The sequence below is a fragment of the Crocodylus siamensis genome, chromosome 5, assembly GCF_052110815.1.
Source record: "Crocodylus siamensis isolate JL-2025a chromosome 5, ASM5211081v1, whole genome shotgun sequence".
In the NCBI taxonomy this organism is placed as follows: Eukaryota; Metazoa; Chordata; order Crocodylia; family Crocodylidae; genus Crocodylus; species Crocodylus siamensis.
In genome coordinates this window covers 172679606-172697029 of record NC_143399.1, presented here as the reverse complement: position 1 = coordinate 172697029, position 17424 = coordinate 172679606, and the positions used below count along the sequence as shown (strand labels likewise).

Below are 17424 nucleotides of genomic sequence, written 5' to 3'. Positions count from 1 at the left end.
GATTCCTATATTTAGTACTTTGAATAGAAATCAATGCACTTCCTTTTCTAAAGCTTCATCTAATGCTGTAGTAGTTTGAGATTTCTGATGGCTCTTTAGATCAACAAGATACTGGTTTAAAAAATCCATTTCAGAGCAACAAGATTAGCCTGTAAACTTGCTTTAGGTTTAGAGCTGTAGCTTTTTCTTTGATCTACTCTAAGAATTGGGGACTTGGTGTATGAAGGGAACACAGATGCTGCTTGAATATATTTGATGTGAAATACTTAATGAGTAAGAAATAAACCAAGCAGTGACTTGCCAGTGAAATTATTGCTGAACCAAAATTAACAACACAAAGTGCTTAAATAAACTGAGAGTTGGATTCAGCAAGGAGAATTGAACTTTACTAAGGCACTTTATTAAATTAGGCTAGTTAGAAAATATAAAGCACCACTCAATTGTGATTAAATACAGTAGTGATGAATCTGTACTTGTCTTTCTCTCCAAGGAAAACAGTGTTAATTAGTATGGTACCTTTTAGTGTATGGTGGAATAAGATGTTCCAGCATGTAAATGTGTATATTTGCAAATAAACTATTCAGCTATTCTATCAAGTACCTAAATGGTGGGCAAAAGAAAGTTAATTTTCATCACAGACATTATTAATAGATTCTTTATATGGTCCAAGAGCCAAAAAAGTTCCTCATGTACACATGAAGTGTAATTAAACATAATTAAAACTTTATAAAGACGTAATAAATGTAGGCTTCATCCTTTAGGAGTTTGGGAAATGTAGGTCCTAATACCTCACACAAAGAACAACAGAAAGGCAGAGGATGTGATACCTTACCTTGACCTGGGTAGAATGGCTAAAAAATAATCCTCATCCAGGCGGGCTTCACTTTAAGACATTCAGGCTGCTTGCAGAAGTTAAGCACCCTCACCCCCCCAAAAATGGCACTTTACTTTAAATTCTGTGCCCTCCCACGCCAAGCTGAACACGTGCCCAGAACAGGCAGCGCATTAGTTTGACCTGACTTGCTTGATGTCTGTATGGATCAGGAGCTCTAGTAGGGCTTTTTGGGCACTTTTATCTAATAGCTGATAGACTCAGCTTTAGAAAAAATCACCAAAAAGCCCCACTGAAATGTGTGATCTATACAGACATTGAGGAGTTGGTTCAAAGCAATACTCTGCTTCTTCTGGTAAAGTGCCTCTTACTTTATTTTTTATAATATCTACAAGCAGCTTTAGCAGCTACTCAGGATGGGTTGACACACGTTAATGGGTAAATGGTCCCATTTTAAGGGCCTTTATGATGCTTTAAAGGTAACCTGAACATCACCCTGAAACTGCCTGGCTTGCACTGTTGGGGTGGGACATAGTAAATAAAGAACAATTATAAAGCCAAAAGTCTGACTGACATGCCAGGACAACTAACTACAATCCGTGACAGCCTGTGTATATTTGTGAGTGTCCAGAGATGGGCACTACACATAAACACGCTTCATGTTTAGGGTAAGGAAGCTGGCTGCTGGGCTTTCTTTCTAAAAAGAGAATAAGGCAGACCACATAATTAGGAAATGAGGTTATATTCTCCTTTCTCAGACAGGCTCTACAGGGAAAGAAAAAAAGCTCAGACCACCATATTGATATCATTCGAAATGACCATATTTGGAAGAAGATTATCTGCCTCCCTCAATTGGCTCCTTTGCTCTGGAAGCCAAGGGAAAGGCACGGTCTGAGGCATCTTTGATCTGACACTAAGGCATCTTGCCTTGAAGCTTTAACAAGGAATACTTGGATATTTCACCTGGCTAGATCAGAAAGGACCAGGGGAGGGAAGAAAATCATTGTCTGCTGGTGTGCAGCTATGTGAAAGTTCATGTGGAGTTGAAGTAGTTTGTTGTACTGTTCCATAGGCAGCAGTCAGGCCTGCAAGCTTTCTTTGATTGCTTTACTCTATACTCATACCTCCGCTCACTCAGCCCTATAGAACTCCAACACTGAGCGTGACTATCTGTCTAGGTGCCTGTCAGCTGACTCTCAAGTTGCATGCTCCTTTTTTTGGAATTTTGAAAGTATTTATTTAAGAGAAGGGATGTTTTTATTTCAGAGAAAGCAGAACAGTTGTTTGGAGGTTTAACCTGTTCATATTTATCTGTTCCTCTTGGTTCCCTATTACTCAATTGCAATTCATATCCTTTCTAAAGTCAGTCTTTCCTTTCCCTAACATTCCTTTTTAACCTAGTAAATATCTTAAAGAAAGACAGTTTAAAATTATTAGTAAGGACCATGTTTTCAGTAAGCCCTAAATACTTTATATGCTGGAACAATATTATCCCACAAAAAACAATCACAAACACAAATTACACCCAGGATTGAAAAGTAATTTGAAGTAATTGTGTCTTTTTGCAATATATTGTAAGTGCACATTTGGAAATTAGAGGCACAGGTACTCTGATTTAGCTCCACAGTTCCCTTCTGGTTAGTATAAAAGGCAAGCACAAATTGCTTACACAGTGAGAGGTTGAACCTTTTGAAAAGATTAGCAACTTGAATACCTGTTACATAGAATATTTTGTGTAGAGAAATGCTTATGATATAATACATTAACAGAAGATGGAGTGACACCAAAAACTGTAGAACATTTTTTAGAGAATTAGAATTTTGATATCACATAAGCCAATTTTTTGGCAAGAGCAGAAGGTATTTGGAAGCATCACAATTTCCTGAATGCTATCAAAAAGTATTATTTATTTAAGAGAGGAAAGGATTTTTGGGGTGGTATCTTTTATTGGACCAACTGCATGGTTGGGGTGGACGTAGGCTTTCAAATGCAATGCATTCTTTCTTTGGTCACTGAATGAAGATGAATGAATGAAGAAGCATGCATTGCATTCAAAAGCTTGTGGGTATGTCCACATGTTCGCTGTATCCAATCTATGATCACGCAGCTTACTTTAAGCTGCGTGATCATAGATTGGGAGTGGCATGTGGACATGTTTGCTGGTGTACATGGTCTGGGAGCAGTGCTGGGAACCCGATTTAACTCAGTTAGGAAGGCTAGCAGGTCTGGGGTTGGCTGGCAGGTCCATGAGGACGGTTGGTGGGTATGCAAGGGGGCTTGTCTGTCCAAGGGTGGGAGGGTCGGGACGTGAAAAATAGCTCAGCCAGAGGGGAGATGGGAATAGAAAAAGCATAATCCTGGGGCTGAGACCCATTCTTGGGCTTTCCCAGCACTGGGGCTGCGCTCCAAATGTGTGCAGACATTCAATATAGCAGGCTAACCCAGTCCTGATCTAATATAGTTCACCTCCTCAACTGAACTACATTAGATCAGGCTGGCCACTTTTTGTTCAGTCTAACCTCCCTGAACATTTGTACAGATTGGCACTTAGGTCAACCTAACCCTAGTTAAGGACACCTACATGTAACATTTGCACATGCCCTGTTTAAGTCTATCCTAACCATCCATTTAGTTCAATAAAAGATATCCCCCACAAAAATCCTTGCATCTCACATTTTCTGGACCATCAGAACTACAACATTATTCCAGTGCCTTATTTTTTAGATTTATATGTTGCCCTTCCCAACAAAGGGTTAGGGGCAAAAGCAACATGTGAAATAATAGAATATGAAAGAAAAGCTCCTTAAACAGAGTCTCAGCCTATCTTGGCTTGCTAAATGCATGCCCAAAAAAGAAGGTCTTACAACATTTCTGGAAGATGTCCAGACTCAGGCTCTGGCAGGCCACAAGGGAGAGGAAGTTACAAAGCTGAATAGCAAGAATGACCTCCCATATGTTTTTGCCAGTGACATGTCTGGTATCTATTGGACTGATGGTACCAATAGAAGATTACTGATCTTTGGGATCACGATAAGGCCTAATGGAAAAGGTAGGCCCTAAGGTACATAGGGCCCAGACCATTTCCAATCCTGTAGTTCAAAACTAGAACTTTGAATTGTACCTGGAAAGCTATTGCAAGGCAGTGCAGACCCTGGGACACTAGAGTTGTCCTCCTAGCTACCCACCCTGGTTATTCATGCACAGGCTTGTCTTTCCGTCATATCACATAAAGTTGAAGAAAGTAATAGGTCAGAGGAAGGACTGAGAATGGTTCTTGAGCCACTTAAATGGGTATAAAGCAGAGTTTAGGTATCTAAATTTGAAACAGAGATTAAAAAAAAAAAAAGACCTGTTAGGGTGGAGGATGGGAGGCAGGAAGAGCCCCACCTTGAGTCTGGGGCAGGTAGCTGGGCTTTTCCAACCCCAGGCCTAACCTCTGAACCTATGCAGATGTCTGCTTGATTGGACTAACCCATTCCTGATCTAAGTCAGTTCACCTTCTCAGGTGAACTCATTTACATCAGGCCTGCCATTTTTAGTCTGATTTATCACCTCCCCCCCACTTTCCCCATCCTCTCCAAACAGCTGTACCAATTGGCATTGACATTGACCTAATCCTGTAACATCTGTACATACCCCCAGTGGCACAGTTGGCAAGATCTATGTCTAGTTATCATTTGACTGGATTCCTATTTCTTTTTCTTGACACAAATAAGAGAGTGTTGGGGAATGTTTCAAGTGTGGGTCCACTGACCACTTGAAACCTCAGTGCCCTGTGATATTGGCAAAAGATGACAGACCCCCAACTCCAGGCAGTTGGAGCCATAGACATATTTGAAGGGGTCCTCAGTACATATGTGTGATTTAAACTGCTGCCATGGGAGTGGAGCTTGTTAAAGAAGTCAAGGTTAATGGTAAAGTATGTCTGGGGTGGAGGGATACAGGATCCCAAATCTCTGTGTTCTATGAATGTTAAAGAGAGCTGCTGGGCTAGGCTGGGTTGGCCCCACCCCAGTATGCTTGCAGCCAATACCAGGAGTGATATAGAAGAGGGGAGTCAGGCTCAGAGGGAAGAGGACTCTCAGTGCTAAATGAGCCTGGTTTCTGGTCAGACATTCTTCCAGGTCAGCCCAGATGCCTGGATAGTTTATTGAACAGGGACTGAGGAGCAGCTGTGGTGCCCCATTACACCTGGCCATACTCATGCAGCAGAGTGGGGGACCAATTGCCTTACAGAAACCCCACATGTAGGTTGGGTAGCATCTGACACCCTGGGGTTTTGTCACTGAGGGGACTGTCATAGGGATCCTTGTATTAAACTGAATTACGCTCCAGAGCAAGCAGACTCATGTTTTAGTTTCATAGTTTCTAGGGTTGGAAGGGACCTGAGCAGATCATCTAGTCCGACCCCCTGCCATGGCAGGAAAGAATACTGAGGTCAAACCACCCCAGCAAGATGTTCATCTAACCTCCTCTTAAAGACCCCCAGGGTAGGAGCCAGCACCACTTCTCTTGGAAGTTGATTCCAGATCCTAGCTGCCCTGACCGTGAAGTAGTGCCTCCTGATATCTAGCCTAAATCTACCCTCTGCCAGCTTGTGACCGTTATTCCTGGTCATTCCTGGTAGTGCTCGGGGAAACAGGGACTCCCCCAGTGCCTGCTAGTCCCCTCTGACTATTTGCAACAGGCTACTAGATCTCCCCTCAGCTTTCTCTTGTGGAAGTATTGCACACTAAAAGACTCCAAGGCCACCTATGTTTAAAAAAGAACAAATGCTATACTGGGGGAAAGAAAGCATGAATTTGCAACTTGGTTATTCCAATTACTAAGTATAGGTGACTGAAAAAAATGTAAATCTTTCTCCATCTAAATTAACGTTATAACAATATTTATATTACATAAAATGTCAGTAATTGGTACTAATTATGTAACTGTCATTTTTCAGGTTTTGTTCATTAAATAAATTAAGCATTATTTTGATAAAATATAATTTAAAGATTATTAAGTGTAGTGCTGTTCTGTCTAGTGATTTAAAATTGTGTGTGTGGGGGGGTGTTGATTTTTTTTTTCCCAATGCTGAGGACCTGAGTATGATAGTTTCCCAATCAGTGAAGATCTGATAATAGATTTTCATCCAGCATTAGTCATTTCTCTAGTTTCATTTCTAAAGCCTTGAGTCTACCAGTCAGAACTGGATGGATATATGTAACCTTTTGCCATTATTTGTTGCTGCCTGTCATTCAAGCAACCTATTGGTCTAGATTACTTAATCTGAAATGCTGAAACATCAGTTTAAGTATCTTGTTTCTATCTCATGTCCTTTGAATAATAATAATGTTGATACTAATGCAGTGACTTTGCTGGGAATTGCATCTGTTTCAGCAAATGAAAATTAATCACTGTCTCTTACCTTCTACATAATGGATGACATAAAGCACAAGTAATAAGCTCATATGATATATTTGCCGAATCCCAAGTGTGGATAAGAATATTTCCAGAAATATGTCCCTTTCTCTTTTCCTTGTTGACAAATAATACAAGAAAGACATGGTAGAGTATATGGTGCCTACTAGACTTTGACAACAAGTAGGCTGTACAGGAGGGATAGGGCAGGGAGGAAAGGTGGGGGCATGGTGCTCTACATTAAGGAGGAATATATATCCTCATCAATTAGCAAAGAATTAGAGGAGGGGCACTCTGAAGTGCTCTGGGTTAGAATACAAGGCAGTCGAGGGGAAAGAGATTTAATGGTGAGCGCCTACTATAGACCACCCAACCAAAGGGAAGAGCTAGAATTCTTAAGTCAGCTTATGGAAGTAGTTAGGTCAAAGGATGTGTTCATCATGGGTGACCTGAACTTTCCAGACAGGTCTGGGAAGAGCAATCAGTCAGGTCTGACCGCTCACGTAGGTTCCTAACCAGAATGCAGGACCTCCATATAACCCAGGAGGTGCATAGCCTCACCAGGGGAGATTCCTTGTTGGACCTGGTGCTGGCCACCAGCAATGACCTGATGAGGGGGCTGCAGGTGCTCGACCACCTGGGTGACAGCGATCATCACCTGCTGGAATTCACCATCCAGGGCCAGGTGGCAAAGGCCTGCAGCAAGGCAGCAGCCCTAGATTTCAGGAGGGCGGACTTCAGCGAGCTAAGGAGAATAGTCGGGGAAGCACTAAGGTCCCAGAGGGGAGGGGAGCCAGGTGTCCAAAAAAAGTGGTCACTCCTTAAGGAGACGATCCTCCAAGCCCACAGGGGCTTTTGTGCCCTCCTGCCCCCTTTCATCCCAACATGGATCAAAGGGGGCAGGAGGGCGCAAAAGCTCCTGTGGCTCACCAAAAGCATCTGGGAGTGTCTCCTAGCTAAAAGGGAGGCATACAACCAATGGAAGGGAGGAGCCATCACCAGGGAGGATTATACTGTGGTTGTTTGGGGATGCAGAGGGGCAGTCAGGAAGGCCAAGGTGGAGATAGAATTGGGACTAGATTCCCGGATTAAGGACAACAAGAAGTCCTTTTTTAAATACATAGGGGGCAAAAAGAAGGTACGGGTAATGTGGGGCCCTGCAGGACGCGCTAGGAAATTTGGTCATCACACTAAATGGCAGGGGGTCGGACTTGAGGATCTGCTCAGGTCCCTTCTGACCCTACTAACTATGAAACTATATCACTGGTATCAGTAAGTTATAAGAACCTGAATGGAACAGAATGAAATGCAACAGCAGTAGAAGATCTGAAATCCCTGGATATTAGTTGTGATACTGTTACTGAGTTAGAAAGAATAACCCTGGACTGAAAATGTCCCTTTGTTTTACGTAAGTTATGGTGAGACTTAATTCTTACAGATAACAGTCAAGTTCTAAATAGTTTATTAGCTAATTTTAAAAGTTTAAAAAAAGCAAATCTTGTGCTTTGCAAGGCAGAAATAATATTTAAAATCTGGGAACAAATTAAAATATGAGCAGTCTGTGAGCACTCTGAGGAGAATAATGCCATAAGGAAGTAGAGATTCATAAAAAGAAATCAGGTTAAGTGAACTTGGTTTTTGTCAGGATAATATAGACAGAAAGGGTGAATAAGGATGTATCTCTTGACTTCAGCAAGATATAACATCACTCTACAATGTTAAAGGGCACGTCTACATGTGCATTAAAGTGCCGTTACTAGTGCACATTAAATATAGGCTCTCCAATATGAGGTACTAAATAAATGTATATTAAGCTGCGCTAATGTACATTAGCGCAAGTGCATGCTTTTTAGGTAATGCTTAATGTGCAGTAGCCTGTCCTACTGCACATCAGCATATTAGCATGGTTTTTACAATGCTTCTTTAATGTGCAGTAGAATAAACTACTGCGCATTAAAGTGCACATGTAGACATGCCCACAATCTACTATTTTAATGTCATAGATATGACTTGTCTACATCCACAGACAGCATATTCTTGTCAATTTGATGTTTGGAGGCTTTAAACCAGTTGTAGAAGTTCTGTTCTCTGGGTACCAGTATAAGGAAAATCTAAAATGAAAGGTTCTAGTAGGAAACGTCCCTTTTTTGTTGATTTCTATACATTTCTGTCTGGTTAGATATTGTTCATGAGTAGTATGTCACTACAATACCACCTTACTCAATATTTTTCCTTGCCTTCTGTGTCATTCTGGGATCAAATGAGACTCTGGTGTAAATCCACTGAAGTGGATGTATTTATAGGAAGGAAACATTTGATATGTACCTGTTTCCCCACAAAACTATTATATTATTGTAATTGTCCTCTTACTGATATCCTCCACATTTATACTACAGCATTTGGTTTATTGGGAACCTGAGAGGTTGCCATTCTCCTCAGGCTTTGGTGAACACATGGGACACAGGCCCAAGCATTCTGTGGCTTCCATGCTATGAAGACTGAGAAAGCATCTCTGAAAAATAAAAGGAGGTCTCTGATGATGCATACCAAAGTTTAAAAGTGTGTGTTTGTCAAAAAGTCACACTTACAGAAACAAAGCTTCTCCCCCCACCTGTTCTTCCCCTCCCCCTCCACTGCTGGCCTTACCCCCCCTTGTGGTGTCCCTGACCCCCTGCACCACTGCTGCTGCCACCCTAGGCTGCTGTGGTGGACCGGCTTCTCCCCTACCTCGGGCCTGCTTTTTCCCTCCTCCACACTGCTGGCCTTACCCCCCTTGCGGTGTCCTGCCCCCGACCCCCTGTGCTGCTGCCACCTCCAAGGAGCTTTGCTCCCCCGTTCCATTCACTCCATTGCTGCCACCTCCAGGGAGCAGGGGGATCTCACTCCCCTGCTCCGTTCCGTGACCCCACTATCATGGCAGCACTTCAGTGTACCACCACCTCTTGTCCAAATGCCGTATTCACATTCTGATTGTTTTTTTCCATCAGCCAATCTGAGTGTGAATAAAGCATTATGGACAGACAGACAGACAAAGGCTTTTATAATATTAAAATTTTTACCAATAAATCATGTTTTTGAAGCTAAGTAAGAGTTTTATTTACTTGTTTTACATATAGTAACCCTAAAATGCAAGGTCTAGAAGTTCAGGGAAGGCTATAAAGTTCTGAAGGACCAAAGTCTGGTCTGTGTTTCTGTTAGAGTTAAGCTGAACATTAAAAGAGGGAAGTGTAATAGTGGGCATTTATACATGAGATGCTACGCCATTGTAGTAACAAGCTATGGTGACATAGTTTTCACTATGTGATGTAGCGTTGGTGGGCACTACCTGTAATGCCGCTGCTACTGCACAGTAGCAATGAGCTACTCAGTAACTTGTTGCTCAGTAGCTCATTGTTACTGCACAGTAGGGTTGAAAATGACCCATGCACCAGTGGGATGGTGCATTACTGGTGGGTACTGTGCAGTCATTTAGCACTTAGTACTTACCAGAGGAGGTGCCTATTCAGCATTTTATTCTTTTAGCTGAACTATGCTTGCACTTTCATGTTTCTTTTCTTTTATTTCTTTTAAAGGGGAAGGCATTTATTTCGTATTATTTTGCACTTTCTGCGAACATACATTATCACAGAAGAAATAATCAGCAGTTAAAACAAAAAGCTCAGTATTATCCATGTTAATTTCCAACAAGGATGCCATTTCTCTTGCACCATGAATGTTCTGAAGAGCATCTATCATATGATATATTTCAGCAAATCTCAGGCTTTTAGAGTGGGGGGAGCAGGTGCTTGAGACCTACCTTCACTGAGGTCCACCAGTTCCCTTCGATAGGGGAGGAGGAAGGTGGCAGCCAATATCAAAGTGAGGGGAAGGAGAGAAGGTGGGGATAGAGGAAGTGAGTTTTCCTCTGGTAAACATCTCCCACCATAGGGGAGGGAGTACCTCAAGTGCCTGCCCAGAGGAGGAGGGAGGACAGTGGAGGGAAGGAGGGAGAGAGTGAGTAGCACCTGCTGTAGGGAGGACTGAGGGCCCCTGATCAGAGGGCCAGGGCTAGTCACTTCAAGGCTTGAAATTGAGCATTTACCACTCAAATTTGATTTGTTCACGTACTAAATATTTAAGTCACATTTAACCACATTATGTCCAGTTACTTGGCTGTTGCCAAGTCCAATTACTTGAAAATGAAGGCAGCAAGGTGGTGAAAATTGTTAAAGAGTTGAACCTTCTTTAAAGTCTGTCAGTTCAGGGCAACAAATTTGAAACCAAATCCAGAGAGTGATAGTCCTCCATCTCCACTCATTTTGAGTACAGAGAAGAAACAGGGCAGATCTGACCATCCAGATAATAAATCTAGATGAAGATCAAGGGAGGGAGGAGTTTGGGAGCCAAATGGAGAGCCGGTTGAATTGTTTCTCTATGCTACAAATGGAAGACAGACATCAGACTGGACAATGCTGGCGCAAGGATATATGCTATACTCACGCTTAATTGTAGCCTTAACCCAATGTTTCTCAACCTCATTAGACTCAAGTCGCCTCTCAGAAAATATTAGTTCTTACTTTATTTTTCTGTATTAATTGTAGATCATTTCTCTGTTGCAAAGAATTCAAAAAGACCATGACAGATCAGAATGTTTTTCATCCAATGGAGTCCTATTTGGAATTTCTGGACTTATTTTGTGAATCATGTAAGTTGTTGCATATCTAACAGTGCTGATACTGTGCAGCACCCTTAAAAGGATCACGTGGCATCCCAGGGTGCCACAACACCCCGACTGAGAAATCTTCCTTATCCTTACTAACCACCACAAAGCTGCTGCTCACAGAACCAGAGAAAAACAAGACTAGGCAGAAGGGGAAGCCAGTCTGTTGCAGAGCCCTACCATACTCTTTGCTAAGAGAAGTATTAAGAGATGCAGCAGACTGTAAAATGGCTATCACTAGGTATAGGCACATGTTGCTGCTTGCATCTCTGTGGAGTAAGCAGCAAAAGATTCCTCAATTCACTACACCTCTTTTCCCTCCTCTCCTCTATAATTCCTTTAGTTTCTGTTCCTTTCTCCCTTTCTAGCAATAATCATGAGGCAGCCAGGAAGCACATCCTCCCTCCACAAGTGTGCTTGTCTCTGCTGATCATGCTTGAGCAAATTAAGTTAGGGGAAGGAAGGGCACTCAGAAAATAAGGGAAGGGGAGAGATGAATATTTCAGCAGCAGCTGGTTAGGGATGATTGAATGAGGAGGCAAGATGTTGGATCCAGACCCCAGATGGCCTTAAATCTACACATAATCCCCGTGAGTGATAATTAAACCTATTCTTCAGTCCAATAATATGGCAATGGAAAAGTAGGGAATGTTTAGCTGTTTTGGTTTTTTTTACATATAAATGTTATTTTGTCTATTTTAGTCTAATTTGGTTAAATGTTTATTAATGCATAACTGCACTTGATTGAGTCATGCTAGAGAGAGAAGCCATAATCAGTTTTTCATGGTTATATGCCACAGACTGAAATATCCTTTTAACAACACATGCTTCTGGCTGGTTATTTGTGCCTTTCTGTCTTAGCTATGGTATCTGTACTGTCCTTTATTTTTTCCCCACGTATTTTTATTCCTAGAATGATATACGTGGATGATGTATTTTGATATAAAATCAGAACACTGAAGACTTCTTCACCAACAAGCAGCTTGTTCCCTTCTTGTTTGAAGAAGCGGAAACTCCTGAATGCAGACGTATTTGTTTGATAACATATTTCCTGTCTTTATGTACAGTTAAAAAGATCTGCTGCCCTTGCAATAGCTAGCTATTTTTTATTTTGACTCAATAATTCCTTTCAGAATGCATGCATTATGGTCACAGTCTGAGACTACTCATTTTCATTTTATCTTCCCTATAACCTTACATCATTTCAGCCCCAATAAATCAACTGTGTATAGTTTCCTTTAAATTCCTGGAAAAGTAGCAATCTGAGTGCCCTGCTGTAGTAGAGTTCTTATGCTACAATTTGCGGTGTGGAGAAGAGCAAAGAGAAAAGGAAAAAGCTGTAAAGGACATTAAAAACTATGGAAATGAGGAATGGAGAATAAGCATCATGCTCTTTTCTTCTGAAGCATGTGAATACAGCACTGCATGGTTCAGGCCCCATAACTCTTAAGGAGAACCTAGAAGTAGGTGATCTCCTGGCTTCTTTCCTAAAGTCAGCTGAAACATCTGTGCCGTTGTGAACAGTGTTGGCTTTCTGTTCCTGCCATGGAGGTTTAGAGAACACCACCTGAAATATAGGACTAGCCTTCTGTGTGATTATCCCTTGCACCCGTGAAGATAGAACTTGTTTTCTCGCATCTTCAGCCTCAGGTGGGGTTCAGAGGCCGTCCCCATTCTGCAAGACGATAAAGTTTTCCTGTGTATAAGGGAGCAAACTCCACCCTTTGAACCTCCCTGACTCTGAAGCCCTGTCAAGCTCAGATAGAGCATGATTTGAGCTTTATGGAATGGTCTGTAACACATAAAGAACAAAGAGATGTTTGTGTTGTGTTTTGTTGAACATGTTGTACTGTGTTTTGCCATGTTATAATGCCTTATTTCATATCTCTGGCAACTTCAAAGCTGGCACACTAATTGTGCTAAATTCTAGTAATATTTGAAGAATACTTTAGACATGTTTGTGCCTTCATACAAATAAGGATGAACAGTTATCACTGTAGTTTGGGTATATGTTTTTTTTGGCAGTATATCTTTTACAGTTTTGTGACTCCTGAACAGTTAGCTTATAAATTGCACTGGGCGTGTTAGGGAGTTTGTTTCATAGATTCATAGATTGTAAGGCTGAAAGGGACATTGGAAGATCATTGGGTCCATCCCCCTGCACCAGGCAGCAAAGGCAACTGGGGTCCTCTTAAAGATTTCCAGGGTAGGCGATTGCACCATCTCTGGAGGGAGCTTATTCCACAGTCTGGATACTAACTTTGAAGAAGTTTTTCCTAATGTTGAGCCTGAAATGGTCTTCCAGGAGTTTGTGACCATTACCCCTGGTTTTCCCCAAGTTGTTCACCAAGCCCTTGATGTACTCCCCTGATGTAGCGGTAAGCTGCTACCAAGTTCCCTCTCAGCCTTCTCTTTTTCAGGCTGAAGAGTCCCAGGTCCTTCAGCCTTTCCTTGTATGGCTTGCCGTGCAAGTCTCTGATCATACAGGTGGCCTTCCTCTGGACTCTCTCAGGCTTTACCATGGTCTTTTTAAAGTGTGACATCCAGAACTGGATGCAGTACTCCAGTTGGGGTTTCACCAATGCTGAGTAGAGCAGAAAACTTACTTCCTTGATTTTGATGAAGATGCACTGATGGATACATGCCAGAGTATTATTTGCTCTGCTGGCAACAGCGTTGCACTGCCGGCTTATAGTCATATAGTGGTCTATTATTACCCCCAAGTCCCTTTCGGTCATGGTGCTGGTCAGTTTGGTGCCACCAATCCTGTAGGTGTGTAGGGGGTTGTTTGTCCCCAGATGGAGCACTTAACATTTCTCAATGTTGAACTTTACCTGGTTCTGACTCGCCCAACATGCCAGCTTGTCTAGATCCACCTGTATTTGTAGCATATCTTCAAGCGTGACCACACTTCCCATAACTGAAATATAATGGAAATATAATGTGGATAGCAATCTTTGAAGATACTGAGCACTCTTCTGAGGCACCAAAGAGCCTTGACTTTAGTGGAAGTTGAAGGTATCAAGAAAGTTGTAGGACAGATTTTCTTGAAAAGAAAGTAGCAGCATGTATATATCTGTGATCCAGGACTTATTTTTCATAGAGCTTAAAAGTATTGTTTTTACTGATAATCCCTCCATTTACAGTTTCTGGCAAATAGCTTTTATTCTCCAAGCATTAACATTTCCAAATGCCTTTCTTCCTGTTCCCAGTAAGAATATTGCCCTTTATTTCCATGGGACATATGAGGAGGCCCTTAGTCACAGTTGTGCTTACTAGACAAAGACCCATATTAGAGGCAGCGCAGAACTATATCCCTCAAGAGGAATCTTTAAATATGTTCCAGAATTCTGAGGCTTATAGGAAGTATGTGCCTGATCTTACATTTCATAAGCAATACTGTACAAACTTCACCCTGTGGCCAAGCAGATACCAAGCACTTGTGAGATTCTAATGGAGAGAGATCCTTTTGTCTAGATTCACAGATTCACAGAAGTTTAGGGTTGGAAGGGACCTTGTGAAATCATTGGGCCCACCCCCCCTGCTCTAGGCAGGAAAGACTTCTGGGGTTAGATAACCCCAGGAAGGTGAGCATTTAGTCTCCTTCTGAAGATCTCTGGGGTAGGTGTCTACACCACCCCTGCTGGGAGTCTATTCCAGAATCTGGTCATACAAACCATGAAGAAGTTTGTAGTCGTCATGGTTCATGATTTCAATTGATCTTCATCTTCATGGGTTCATGATTTCAGATGATTTCAATTGGTGCTTGCTCCAGCTTTGGAGAGGTTCAGCTGCCCATCCTCTGCAATAATCAGAAGGGAACTGCTCTTTCATTGTGAGTGAATTACACTCCCTCATTTCATTCCTTCACTCTTTGTTCACTCCATTTTCATCCACACTAGAAGTACTGGAAAGAAGAGATGCTTAGTGTACCCTATTCTACCTTTCATATCTGTGAAAAAGCCAACTGTAGTCTGGCACTTTGCATGTAAGGTAAAATGAAGCTATGATTTTTTTTAGTACTTCATTGAGGTCTCTAATCAGAATGTCTGTTATTTAAGCTTTAGTTTATCCTCAAACAAGTTATTGAATGGTATGATGATTTCTCCTTCCTTGCTCTCACTACTGAAAGTAATCATAGAATAGAAAAGTAGAGCAAGAAGGGCCTCATGAGGTCATCTAGTCCCATGCCCAGCTCAAGGCAGAATCATCCCTCACTAAACCATCCCAATCAAGTGTCTGTCTCTTGTCAGTTCCAAGGGTGGAGAGTCCACAACCTCTCTAGGTAGCCTGTCCAACACTAAACCACCTTCGTGGTGGGAATGATCATCCTTATATCCAACCTAAATTTCCTTTGTTGCAGCTTGAGACTCTTGCTCCTAATCTTGTCCCTTATGGCACTGGAGAGCAGTCTATCTTCATCCTCTCTATAACCACCATTCAGGTACTTGAAGACTACTGCCAAATCCTCCTTCAGTGTTCTCTTCTCCAATCTAAATAATCCTAGTTCTTTCAGCCTTTTCTGAAAAAGCTAGGTTTTCCAGGTCTGAAATTATTTCTGTCACTCTTCATTGGATTCTCTCTAATCTGTCCACATATTTCTTGAAGTGTGGGGCTGAAAACTGGACAAAATACTCCAGATGAGGCCTCAACAGTGATGAAAGATCACTTCCTTTGGTGTGGTAGCCTGATAGGTGTGCTGTAGGAATCCCTTGTAGAGAGGTCCTGTGGCACACAATTAACAAATAAATGTTCTCCCCTATAAGGCAGAGTATGACAAGGGGCTAGGGTATCTGTTTGCTCACAACTTGTGCCGCCATTCAGTTTTTTGTGGTGGCACATGGGGAACATCTGTACTCTGAGAGAATCCATCAGGAGGCATCTCTCTCACTGCAAGCATTCCCTGCCTGGTTGTCCATGTTGTCCAGATTGTTGTCTCCACAAAACCAGACCAGGACCTAGGTGGAAGCTTCAGCAGTCAGCGGCTCTTCTTGGACAAAACCCCCTAGGTACAGGCAGAGGAGAGAGAGCTGTGGCAGTATCCTTTGCATTGTTATATTCTCTAGCCTTCTTGCTGATTCTTCTACTAGCTCCTTCTTCCTCTTCTGTGCTACCTCATACAAAATGTTTTCTTCTTCCTTTGGTACTCCGACACAGCAGGCTTACATTGAAGGAAAGATAAAAAAACAAACAAAAAACCCCACAGGTGGGACAAACTCCCCTTTGGAGTCTCTGTCCTTGTACACACAGCTGTTAACTTCTGAACTTATTGCCCTCCTCTCTGCTCACTGCCCGTTCAAGGAGACATTCAAACTACCCTGTCTCAGGTCTTTATTTTTAAAAAGGGGAAAAAGTTTCCCTAAATCACAGTGGTACAGCGGTGCTGAGGATAAGCTGTCTTCATGTTGATAAGGGGGACCGTGCAAGTACCCAGACAGGGAATATTTCATTCTGCAAGCCATGATCTGAAGAAGTGATGGCCAACTTCTTGGCAAGTGTGCCACAAATTAAGTCCAAAGTATGAGTAAAGCCAGCACTGTTTACCACTAAAACCGAATCCTGTCTTTGGGACATAACAGTACTGAATTTGGTGGCACCTACCCTTACAGCATCCACAGGACCCAATTCTCAACCCAACACCAACCCCTGACTCCTCTTTCCTCCTCCCAGCTGTTGCTCTGATGCCCTTCCCCTCCCTGACTGCTTCTCCTTCCTCCTCCCAGCTGCTGTTCTTTCTGTTTTTCGCCTCCCTGAGTGCTGCCCCGATATTCGTTGCTGGTGCCCCTTTAACTTGGCACCTGGATCCCACATGCTAAACACTGCCTTTGTCAGTTGTGGCATGTGTGCCATGGGTTGGCCACCACAGGTCTGACGTATACATATAACCAGTATTGTAACTGAGGGGTGATAACTGGGGCAGCAGTCCTGTGTGCTGCCTTTGGCAGCTGGACACACTTACACAGCAGGAGCCAGCACTACCCCATGCCTCACAATTGCTCTGGGTGCAGAGCTACCCTGCTACACCTCTATGTATAATACATGAGTTAAACAGAATCCTTTTTTAAAAAATATAGCAACACTGGCTCCAACAGTACACCGTTATAAGTGGGATGCAGAGGAAGGAAGGAGGAAATTATCCTTAATGTCCCAGCTGCACTTGAGAAGCAGGTTTTTATGGCAGTTGAAAGTTGGGGGGGGTGTTATTTATTTTTGGTTTTTTAAAAGATTTTTCCCCCTCAGGGGAATCTGGTAGGTGTTCTTTCACAGCAGGCACTGGAGCTGATTGTTTTTCTTTGAACTGTTTTTTATTAGTGAGAGTTGGTGAGTTACAGATAATCCAAGAGACTGTTTATATTGTCTGTTGCACTTGGACCGTAACTACTCTGTTATCTCAGCTGTTCCCTCCACAACCAATTGGGTCACTGAAACCCTCTTCCAAAGAAAGCAGATGATTTTTTTTTAACAAGGACCAGTTTCCATTTCCCCAAAA

General features: G+C 42.3%; 1 protein-coding gene across 2 annotated transcripts in view; it reads left to right on the top strand.

Moving 5' to 3' along the window:
* ZNF804B (zinc finger protein 804B) overlaps window positions 1-17424 on the top strand; it is a 444111-nt gene that overhangs the window by 189455 nt on the left and 237232 nt on the right. The window lies entirely within an intron of this gene.